Here is a 12536-nt window from a genome sequence, read left to right on the forward strand (position 1 = left end):
AGACAACATGAGCAGAGGAGGTCAGAGAGAGAGAGGGAGATATGACTCTGAAGTAGGCTCCAGGCTCCGACTAGCTGTCAGCACAGAGCCCAACGCCGGCTTGAACCCATGAACTGTGAGATCATGACCTGAGCCGAAGCCGAACGCTTAACCGACTGAGCCATGCAGGCGCCCTAGCATTTTTTTTTTATATAGAGTACCATGTCATCTGCAAATAGTGACAGTTTTACTTCTTTTCCAATTTTAGTGCCTTTTACTTTTTTCTTAACTGCTGTGGCTAGGGTTTCCAATACCATATTTAATAAAAGTGGTGAGAGTGGGCATTCTTGTCTCGTTCCTGATCTTAGATGAAAATCTTTCAGCTTTATACCCTTGAGAATGATGTTAACTGTGGATTTTTGTCATCTATGTTATTATAGTGAGATACTTTCCCTCAGTACCACTTTGTGAGAAGTTAATACTTCTTGCAAAGCAAATCCACTGGCAACACATTTGCTCAATTTTTGCTTGTGTGAGAAATTTCTCTTTAACTGCTGAAGGATAATTTCACAGGTACAGATTTCTAAATTTGTGACTTTTCCCCCCCTCCTCACTTTAAACACCGCTTGCTTCTCCTCTTGCTTGCATGGTTTCTGAGAATCAGATCTAACTCTGATCCTCTCTAGGTAAGACATTTTTATCCTCTGGGCTTTTTTCAGGGTTTTTCTTTATCTTTGATTTTCTGAAGTGTAGATAGAATATGCCTAAGTGTAGCTTTTGTTTTATATTTGTATTGTTTTATATTTATTTCACAGAGCTTTCTGGACTGGTGGTTTGCCGGAGTCCAGCTCTAGCAGGCCCAGGGTTCCCTGAAGGACAGACAGTGTCAGCGGGACAGTGTGAGAGCACCTCCAGTTTCTTTCTGGTCACCAGGCAAGCATCTCTGCCCTGATTCTCCAGCTTTATTTATGGTGAAAGGTACAAGGAGCAGAAAGAGCAGTAAATGATTTCTCATAGATAATTTTTACAATTTTCTAGGACATGGGTTCTCTGTAAGTTACAATTCTAGTAATCAGATTGTCATAAAAAACTTAGCTACAGGCACTGATGCTATTATATGTGAAGGGCAGGTATTTTTTTTTTTTTTTACAAAACCTCAGGTATAGCCCTAAGGAAGCAACCTTTAACCAAGAGGCAAACAGCATTGTTTAGTAAAGGCCGGTTTTTTATGAGTAAGGGTCATTAGGCTGTTTATAACTCTGAGAAAGTTTCCCAGAAAAACAGAATTCCCAGAAGACATAATGCCTGCTTTCACAGTCCCAAAGACGATTGATACATTTTATTGCAGCAGTGAGTTTTGCAACGGCGTCCAGGCCCAGAAAATAGTTATCAGTTAATTGCTCAGCTAGGAGGAAAATTATATGTTGCTTGCCTTAGTCGCTTTAGGGTGTATCTAGTTTACTCCTCTTGTCCCTGACCAGGTGCAATCACACCTCAGGGACAGGGCAGGGGGGGCCGGCCACTCCTGACACTGATCAGCAAAGCACTCCAAGATTTGGTGCCCAAGCAGAAATGAAAGTTACAAGAGGGTAGATTTTGGTAGCTGTTTGGGGGCAAGAGACTGTGAAAACTTGCCCTACCCTCCCCAGGAATTTTCACACAACCAGTGAGTTCAGATAGCTCCCAACAGTGGTTTGGTGTCCAACATTAATATTTGGAAATTCTCAGGCATTATTGGTTCAAATATTTCTTCTGGTATTCCCTTTACACGTGTATCACACCTTTGGTAGTTGCCCTAGGGTTCTTGCGGTTTTTGGTTTCAGTTTTGTCTTTGCTTTTTAATTTTGGAAGATTCTATTGAGATGTCCTCAAGTTCAGAGATTCTTTCCTCAGTTTTGTGTCATTTCTGTTACAGTGTTATTGATCTCTCATGTTTTTAATGGATTCTTAGAATTCCCATCACTCCTTACACTATACAAGAGTAGATGTATAATCTATTTTCACTGACAGAGTTGTTTTGAATTCCTAGCTGGCTAATGTTAACATCCCTGACATGAGTCTGTTCTAATGCTTGTTCTATTTCTTCGAACTGTGATTTTGAACTCAGTACTCTGAGATTTTTTTCCTCACCATTGGCATTTGATGTACTGGGTAAGAGGGACCTAGCTCTGGTTCTGCTTTGGGTTTCCCTCTGATAAGTTGTGACTCGGTTTCACTCGATGTCTCCAAATTTGGTGCAGTCGTTTACTCAGTGACCTCATCTCTGGCTGATATGAGATGATTTGTTCAGTTATTTTCCTTATTGTTTAGATAACAATCATGTACAAACTCCTTACATGTAAGACTAGAATATGGAACTTTTTATTACAAGACATAAAGGGAGAACAAAAACAAACTTCTTTTCCTTTGAAATACCATTAACTCTGGATAGCACTTTCTATGTTTTCTTCAAAACCAAAATGTAGGGTGTTTTTGTTTCGTTTGTCATAAACAAAAGGTCAGTTAAGTTCCGTTAAGGTGTGAAGTTCTTCTTGGTGTGAAGAAATAGATACAGGTAAAAAACTGCTCTTTTCCTTTAGGACCATAAATAAGAAAAGACCAAATTCCACAGTAGCCTAACCATAAATATCCTAAAAATGTAACTATGAATCCAAGTTGTTGGGATAAATACTGAACTTGTCTTCCTACAAGCACATTTCTTGCCTAAACTTTTCCATTGAAGAACGTTACATGTAGTCATAAAAATAGAGAAATTTAAATAATACTTAATTAAATAATTAATAGTAGGTAATGAAACATGACCTCCATTTTTGAGTTTATTAGAATGCTTTTTTTTTTAACGTAGCCTTTAGTAATAGGATGTAAAGCACAATTCTCAAAATTGTATTAAACTCATCAATGAGGGAACCATCAAGAGCTCACTTAGCAATTGAGAAAGGAGGAGTTTGGTTAGTCAAGAAAGAAATGTCTAAATATGTCTAAGATTGCTAAATTATGTATAAGACTGGCTGTCTAAAGGCCAATAAATTATATTATCAATATTTTCTGGTTAACCTCTAACTTTATTGAGCTCTAAACTACCTACCCGTCTGTCAGTTGTGGATTGTGAGTCAGATACACTGTGACCACAAAGTCACACCTCCAGGAGTCTCAGCCGAGAGCCCAGCGGGATTTGTGTAAAATGCTTCAATGTCAGAAGTAATCACTCCGTTGTCTCTTTCTAGATGCAGCTCCATAGGTCAGCTTGTCTTCTACACCAAGATGCCTTTCGGGTCCAGGGGGACAAAGTGAAAACTCCCAGCCCCTGCACACCGTGCTGAAGGTTTAAGTACAATATACACCCCGACCGACCAGGGGAGCTCGCCAAACCCTCAGGTAAGAAATCAGTACCCAGCAGCCCCCAAAGGCCCTCATTTATCCTCCAGCTATTCAATTCCATCAGTGTGTTTAAAAGAGGACGAAACAGAGTTGCGAACTCCGTGTTAACCCTTTCTCACCCACATAGCTGTAATATTCCCAGGAATTGTCCAGCATTTGGTTTTGGTGGTGGTAACTGATACATTTTTTTTTTAAAGGGAAAAGTCATCACTTTCATGCAAATGTAAAAAGAACACACACCATAGATTTTATATAACTTAGCCAGGAGGCCAGTACAATGGCTTCCATTGGTTCAGAGAAGGACTCAACATTTTACCCATATGGAGACAATTGGGAATGTGTAAATGAAATTATGCGTAAATGCTAAATGTGTCAACATTTACAGGACAGTTAGCCATTGCATTACACAAAATTAAATTCATTATGGAAAACTAATTTATAGTACTATAGCTTCTTACCACCTGCCAATTAGAAAACAGCTCAAAAACAATGAATAAGATGAGAGAAGAGTGAGCTAGATGCAAACCCAGTAATCTTTGGAGTGTGTGTGTGTGTGTGTGTGTGTGTGTGTGTGTGTGTGTTTCAAGTGTGTCAGTTTTTCCTGACAGTTGACACTTTTATCTGATATTTACCCAGCAGTGGATTTGCTAAATCAGGGGTATTCATATGCTTAGAGTTAGTGGCTATCGACAGATATTTTTTCTCAAATGATTATGTCAATTTACACACTCATCAGCCAGTAGAATTTTTATATGCTCTTGAAAACTGTAACTATGAACTGAGGTTCAGAACTTCTAACGTGAATCTTTAGTTGCCTTTGTAGATCTCATGTATCTGTTAGAGCTATAATCTGTGGCGTAATAAAGAATATACCTGTTTTTTTGCCTCTGGCTTCAGGCAAAGAATGTGTAAATAAAACCCTTGGAATTGGAGCGGCAGGTATGTGTATATATTATGCTAATGAGGGGACTCATGGCCAACCCCCAGTTAGCTTCAGGAAGAAAGCTGGTCCCCAGAGAGACCAACCCCTGCTTAGAGTGCTGTAACTTTGGGCTACTTTGACTTCTGGGAAGAGTGGGGGGCTTGGAGATTGAGTTCAGTTGCGTGTCCAGTGATTTAATAAATCACACCTACATAATGAAGCCCCCCAGAAAACTCCACACACAGAACTCAGTGAAGCTTTCTGGTTGTGAACACACTGTGACTGGTGTCTAGAGTTGGCACATACACTGAGTCTATGCAACTTCTTTGTTGAATGAGTAAATATGCTGATTCTAACCTGAGTCATAGATCCAGCTCTTGAGTAAACAATTCTGGAAGTATAAAGGCTATGAGTACCGGCCAGTCTAGGTATGGCCTGACGTTCTGTCCATGCAGACAGACTCTAGAAGGTTATGCCTAAGCAGTGGGAACACTGTGTAGGAAAGCTGTACATCATCACAGCAAATGACACCCGTTAGCACAATAATTTTCAGTTCAAAGCAGGTCAGGACAAATTGACCATCCAACTGATGGTCCAGACAGTGGGACCTGGCCTCTCTAATATGATTAGGAGGAGGCCACTGTGTCTAATTATCTCACAATATGAAGAGGATTCTAGTCTGTAATTCATAAATGCTTAATTTGTGAGGCTAAATTCCATAGACAAAATATTTAAATATTCATCTCGAGGGAATGAGATTAGCACAAGAGGCAAAAACATAAAAGTCTAAAGCTGGTGCTAGGCATTTCCCAGCAACATTTACAAACAGCACAATGGCCTCCAACGTCAGGATGACACCTTAGCCTTCATATCCTAGGAGTGCTTAATTTTGGATAAAAAGCATTATGTTGGACTTTAGAGATCCAGCTTCAACATTTTGACTTTAATCTTTGTTCACAATGCAGAGTTAAGTTTTGATGAATGGGGCGAGGAGAAGAAATGGATGCCACAGGAGAAAGGATCTAACGCTCCCCCGGTGAATGGAGAAAGGTAGAGCCAAGACAGAACCTTCCAATTTTAGTATATGTGCTGCCGAAGCGAGCACACAGACAGAACCTTGACCTTCACTGTATATGGTTACCAGGCTTTCTCTAGGTTCAAAGTTTTACTGGAAACTTGATTTTTTTCAACTCCTAGGCTTACATTCACCATTTACTTCTTTTATGCAGGATATGCTTTAAACATTTTTTTTTAAATAAGAAATTTCATTTTCAGGCAGGCACACAATTTTTGAATGACTAAAGAGATCTGACTGTATCATGGCAACCTCATTGTTGACTGCTGGCCAATTACGAGGAACTTCTATAGAATTCAGGAAGGAATGGTCTCTTGCTGTTGCCAAAGCAAAAGCTGCAGCGACGTTAACAGGGAAGAGAGACTCTGTCCTAGGGTATTTGCAGCAGGGGACAGAGACCACAGGCAACTCAACGTCACCGAAGTCAAAGGAGGGCAGGAACGAGTCTTTAAGTGCTGGAGTGAGAGGCAGAGCCCAAGTCCCCTGTCTCCGCTAACTGGATTTACCCAAAGGAAAAATAAACTAATCTTGTTGGGACAGGATGTAGGTTTACAACCAGGAGCAAGGCACACCTCAGAATCAGGTTCCTCTCCTCTCACAGAGATGGGGGAGTGCCAGAGGGGCCATCTCCTTCCCTGTTTCCATTCAAAACAATTGGATACAAAACTGGAAAGGTGCTTTAAAAAAAAAAAGATTCATCATCTCAAAGAGTCAGGAAAAAATATTGACAAGCTTCCTTACATAAATGTTCTAGAAAGGAAGATCAGGTGCCTTTGTAAAGTCTGATAAAACAGAGGGTTAATATAGGCATATGGAGGGGCAGCCTACCTGCCAGCGTTGCAGAGAAAACTAGAACCAGTTGGAGGTGTGTACGGTCCCCTAGCTATAGATCGGGAGTTGGGTTTAAAGGGATGGGCTCGTGTTATCCTGGAGGCTGGCAAGTCTGAAATTGGCAGGGGAGGCTGGTACCCCAGGGAAGAGTGGATGCTGCAGTTTGCATATAAAAAGCTGTCTCAGAATCCTCTCTTCCTCGGGAGACCTGGGTCTTTTTCTCAACCGGTTGGACAAGGCCCACCTACATTATGGAGAATAATCTGCTTTACTCAATTCTTCTGAATTAAATGTTAATCTCATGTAAAAAAAAAAAAACCTTCCAAGCCACATCTAGACTGAGACCTAGCCATCTATCGGGGTACCATGACCTCACCAAGTTGACACGCAAAATTAGTGCTCCCAGGCTGTAAGCCCAGTGTACAGAAAAACCCTCTACGGGGCTAGATGGAATTTTGATAATGGGTTTCTCTAAGTGGGTGTCTGAGAAATATTCCTGGGCCGCTGTTATCAAACACATCAGTTATTCAGTGGGGGGAATTCAGGTGACTTGGCAGAGGCTCGGTTCTCATGAGTTTTTATAGTTTCAGAGAAGCAGAGACCATCATAATTTTTCGTTTCTGGATAATGAAACTTGCTTTGAAATACATGAATATCAGAAGAGTGCCCTCAGGCAAAGAGGATGCAGCTTTTTAAGAAAGGGATCCAATTTGGGGAGTAGGAACAGTGCTTCCCATGGCCACACAGGTAAGGAGATTCTGACCTTCTGATGATAAGAGAATAGTATTTCTGTAACTGCAGGGGACCCCGCACACAATCTGGAAGGTAAGGAGATTTGCAATTTACATTTTCACTGTGATGTGGCAAAAAAAAAAAAAAAAAAAGATGAGGAAATACAGCTTGTCATAGGGTTAGTCTACATGCCTACAACCTAAGCTAAGAATTAGGTGTAGTTAGCCTCGAAAACGCGGGCTCTGGCTGTTGCGTGGGCTCCGCTCTTCCGGAGAGCAGCAGATAGAACAGGATAGAAGGGGGCACTCAAGCACTAAGTAGAGATGTTATTACTCACCCGATGTGATGCTCTCTCTCAGATCACTGGATACACCTTAAAATGCAAATTGCTCTTTTCTAGATACTCTTTTTCGCTCATACACGGGCCTGAAGATCATTTTGCTTTCTACGCACGGCCTTGTTTCTCAACTTCCAAAAATCTGTAGAAAGGTGAAGGTACCCATATCCGTTCCCCTGGGGCTCCTCCTCCTCCTGTAGTTTTCATCAGCCTATCCTGTTTAGCCCTAAAGAATCTGCTAATGAAAACTTCCAGCACGAAGGAAATTAAACTACTCTAAGACACAGATTGATGGAGATGTATTCGCTAGCTATTTAATCACATCTCCGAGATCGGCAATCTGCATGATGACATTGAATTGTGCTCCTTTCCAGAGCCCATATTCTAGGTTCCTTTGTCCTATTCCACTTTGATTTTTTTATGCCTTATTTTTTTTTTTGCTGACACTAAAGAGTAGCAGTTGATGCCCCTTTGGCATAAGGGTTCTTTTGAGCTGAAGGCAACTGAGAAGCAGAAACAAAACTGTTCTCCCCTTTGTTGAAAACCGGGACATAAATATGCAGAGGTCTCCCTTCTCGACCAAGGAGGACAGATGTGAACTCCTGGAGACACCTCTAGACCCCTGTCAGCTCAGAGACGGCACCAGGCGGACCTCATCAACACTACTAACTAGCCCTTAGCTCCCCACCTTTTCCTTCCCTAGAAACCGGAAGTTCTTTTCCTTGGTCTTGTCGTGTCACTAAAAAGTTGCGGTTCTTTTGTTGTGATGCTACATACGTCCAAACTCTAGCCACCCCTCTGAGTTCCCGATCACCTGATCACCGAGTACCGGCCGGTGTGGGAGACACGTGCTAATAACCTCCTGTTTTCCCTTGTTGAACTTCTGCAGAGCCCCAGACCACCTAGAAGCACAGAGGGAAAATCGTTAAGGTTCAGTATTTCAGGGGAGGAGAAATTCCTTCCTGTGTATTACAGTCTTTTTCTTCCCCTACTCACTCAGAATGCTAATCATTTCCTTCTCGGAGTTCATAAAAATGCCTGGTTGACCTTATTTCCTAGATTCTACAAACCTTATCAGTGGCATGATACTTCATAAATTTAATAACAGTGTGGGATCAAGCCTGATTTTAGGGTCTTAAAACTAAAAGGAAGTATGATAAAACTGAAGGAAAGCAAGTTAATGATCAGCAGAGAAAATGGACTTCAAAGGAACCCGTAGTGTATGATTTCCTGACCCGAGTAGGAGGTACCTAGGTTTTTCTTGTATTATTACTCTTTTATACTTTACATATTTATATATACAGAAAGTATACATTATCCTGTAAATGTAGGCATGTACGCATACATACATACAAAGTATTCATATATATTCTTCGTAAAGACATCCATTTGTATCGGGTGATCTCTGACTTGGACAGAGCATGGGTCAGTCCTCTCCTTTGAGATGCCTTTTCTTTAGTCATTTTTCATCATTGTTTATGTAATTCATGGACTGGATTGCTTTTGAAATAGACTTTCTCCAACTTAATTTCGTACTATTACATCTCAAAAATCACATTTACTAGAAACCATTCTTTATAATTGTGTAAAAGGAAAAATCTCCCTGTGCAGGAGCCCTTGCCTAGGAGATAGCAAGATGAAAACGGTTTCTCAAAAATTATTCTAACTCGCCAGCCTTGCTAAAGAGTTGTAAACTTTGCGTGAACCCACATATGCTAGGCTGGCATTGGACCTGACTGAAGACCCTTTCCTGACCAAGGAGCATGAGTATTTGTGTTAATGAATCCTGAACAGACCAACGGCTGCCTCCTGCCCGCCCAGAGGCAGAGCTCACAATCCTGAGAGGGCGCGTCTGTCATGAAATCCCAGTCCCGTCAACCCCCCCTCCGACACCTGCGTGGGATTCTTCACAGGTATGTTCTTAAAACCCGCAAGTAAATACAGCCAGCTTGAAAAATTTCGTGCTCGGGTTGGTTTTGCGGTGCTTTTGAAATCTAGAATCAGGATATTAATTGAGTTTCGGGTTTAAATAGATCTGAAAATATACTCACAAGAACGAAGCTGAAGTTCTCTGTAGTCAAGGTTTGCTCTGCCAATTAAAAAATGATCAGTGTCTTTTTAAAAATTATTTCGTAGACCCATTGTCCTACACCGGGCCAGTTTGTCGGTACAAACTCAGAAACGAATTTTTTACCCTTCTTTTCCGTGCTCATGGCTAGCACACCAGTGGTTTGCAAATGAAGTCTGTGTTTGTTTGTTGTTATAGTTGGAGCTTTTAAAAAAATTCCTCGCCAAAACCTTTGTTTCATCCTCTGCTGCAGAGAGTACGTATCATGAATGTATCCAACTGAGCTCAATTATAGCAAAGAAAACAAACAGAACTTGGGAAGTGCTTCTCTCTGGGCCTGCTTCCCCAGGAAAGGAAATAACTTAGAGTGGTCTTTCCACGGATGCCACGTGGCTGTCGCGGGGCCGGGAGAGGCCGTGGCAAGGCAAGCATTGGAGATAATTTTCCTAGCACATGGGTCATCTGACCCCAATGTCAATTGGCTCAACACCACACCCATCACTGTTTCCATTTCATTTAATGCCCATAAAGATGGATTCCCTTGAATTCAGTGGCTCTAGGCTGAGAACATTTGCAGTGTGTTTGTGCTGGACTCCAAGACCGAGCGCTGCAGTTTTTTAATGCACTTGCTATTAAAGAACATTAACCCAAGGATAAAGAAAGTAGGGGAAGATGCTCAGAACTGCATCACAAATTAAATTATTTTCACATCTCTTTCCACTCTGAGCTCACATACTAATTTTATACAGCTATCATCAATGCTTTTAGATGGTTATGTTAACCCTGTATTTTGTAATGATATTTAGTGGGTACATAATGTTACATCAGGTCGATTAAGCAGTTTCCTTAAACATTCTGTTATTCCTGGTCGTGCAAAGCGAAGCTGTTTGTACTGAAACAAATGGCCAAAATTAACCTGTTGTTTAATAGCAATGCAAAGGGATTTTTCTGCATTGTCATTTATTTTAGAACAGATTTCATATAGTGCTCAAATGCTATGTACTCTTCTGATGAGTCATTATGAATTTTTAAATACAGATATTTTTCTGAATGATGTGAGAATCATTTAGAAACATCACATCTTTTTCCATAAATAAAGTCAGTGACTGTTTCCTAAATATGGCTTTTCTCTTCCACAGTCACAATATATATGTCAAAATCAGGATGCCTAAAACCGACATAATATTATCATGTATGCCGCACCTCCTGTTCGGATGTTACCAATTGTCCTAACATTGTCCCCCATGAGAATATTTTCCTGGACCAAGCCCAGTCCAAAATTATGTTCACTTGTTAAGGACCTTTATTCATCTTTCGTCTGAATGTTTTCAGCCTTTCTTGACCTTAAGATTGTCGAAGGACACAGGCCAGTTATTTTGCAGGCCTGATGTCGTCCTGTGCCCAGATCCAGGCTGTGCATCCACAGTAGGGACACCACAGACTCGCGCCGTGTCTTCCCACAGCGTTAGTGTAGAAGACACGGGCTGTCAGCTTGTCCGTTTGCTGGCGATGCGAAGTTGGTCATATTGTGAGAAGGTGTCAACCAGTTTTCTTCCCTATAAAATTGCTATTTTTTCTTTTGTGATTAATAAGCAACTCCAGGGAGATACTTTGAGATTATGCAAATACTCTGTTCATTAAAATTTTATCCATTTTATCCATCTATTAATGATACTTGCCTGCATCAGTCATTACTGTGATGTTGGCCAAAATAAAGAAATTTTATAATAAGCCATTATTTCTATATTTATTAGTTTTCTGCTCTCCATGACAGCTTTCTCTTTCCCAACATCATTTATTTACATCAGTATAGACTCGTACTTGCTTATTTAATTCAGGTTTTAGGCTCAGATTGCTCCAGATTTTGCCTGCAGGGAACGCTCCCAGACTGTCTCCTGACATGTCCGCATATTATTTTAAACACTGACTTTTTGGCACAAGATGTTCTAGGCTTATCTTGAAGTTTCTGTACTTCTCCAAGAATCCTTGATTCCTTTAGTGGATACTGACATACAGAAACCAGGGTCTGGGGCGCCTGGATGGCTCAGTTAAACGTCTGACTCTTGATTTCAGCTCAGTTTGTGAGTTCAAGCCCTACACTAGGCTCTGACCTGACAGTGTGGAGCTTGCTTGGGATTCTCTTCTTGCCCCGCCCCTAAATCCCACTCACATACTTTCTCAAAAAAAAAAAAAAAATCAAGGTCCGCATGCTTGCACAGAAAAATGAAAATTTGTGGCATCTGACCCCTTCCCTCCCCCATGCCCCCAGCTCAGTGTGCGAGAGCACCACTAAAAATGTAGGGCTTCCCCTTCCTGTAGCTCCCGGGCTAGGACTCCAGTTCTTTGCAAAAGGAGGAAATCATGAGCATTTCTAATGTCCTTTAGCTCCTGATGGCAGGAGCAATTTCCCTAGAAAGACACAGCTGAGAGCACCCGGCTCCCCTTCCCCATATAGAATGGGAGTTCCTTTTGGCCCTAATTGTCTTTGCCTCAGCTTGCTCTTAAGGTGGAAGTTTCATGCTGGAGGGAGGAGCCAAGCCACCTAGGTAACACTAGTCATCCAGCCCCTGCTTCTAGAGCCAGGAGAAGGGGGCACTGTCTTCAGCCCCCACAGGGGCTCCTCCTACTGAAGCGCCTGCACGGTGCCCAAGAACAGCAGGCTCCGTACATGCAGGACTCTGTTCTACCAGAGGGGACTTTGGGAAAGAATATGGATATACCCATACTTGGACTGACCAAACAACAGAGGTCTTAGTGGAGCGTCTAGGAGGGGCCATGGCTCCGTGATAATGGTAGCAAACAGCACACTGGTAGGCCAGTTAGAGGCTGAACACGATCAAGCAAAGACATAGCCATTAACAGCCATTCTGGTTTCACATCCAACTTTGAGAGTTGAGAAGTCTGTGCACAAGTGCTCGGCTGAACCCGCTTAGGAGAAATTAGAACTCTGCGTGACACAGATGTAAAAATAGTCCCCAAGTCACACGTCCCTCAACAAAGGACAGAAGCTTTCCTGTCACTAGAGGATCAAGCACAAGCTCTAACCAAACGCTGGCTGAACAATGAGCAACTTGGGGCGATCCTTAGGAAACTGGGTTCAAAAATAAAATCATGACCATCCCTGGCGCTCTGGAATAGTGCATGCATGCCCAGGACCGTGCCGTTCCAGGAGTGACTGGAGAGGGATTTCCAAACTTCTAATCCCTGACTGGAC

General features: G+C 41.8%; 1 long non-coding RNA gene across 1 annotated transcript; it reads left to right on the top strand.

The window, feature by feature from the left end:
• Window positions 1-3239: 3239 nt before the first annotated feature.
• Window positions 3240-5784, top strand: LOC115280508. Its single transcript, XR_003903808.1, has 4 exons — window positions 3240-3354; window positions 4255-4296; window positions 5245-5329; window positions 5555-5784. It is a non-coding gene; the product is annotated as an uncharacterized LOC115280508 (long non-coding RNA).
• The last annotated feature ends 6752 nt before the right edge of the window (window positions 5785-12536 follow it).

This window comes from Suricata suricatta, chromosome 16, assembly GCF_006229205.1.
Source record: "Suricata suricatta isolate VVHF042 chromosome 16, meerkat_22Aug2017_6uvM2_HiC, whole genome shotgun sequence".
In the NCBI taxonomy this organism is placed as follows: Eukaryota; Metazoa; Chordata; class Mammalia; order Carnivora; family Herpestidae; genus Suricata; species Suricata suricatta.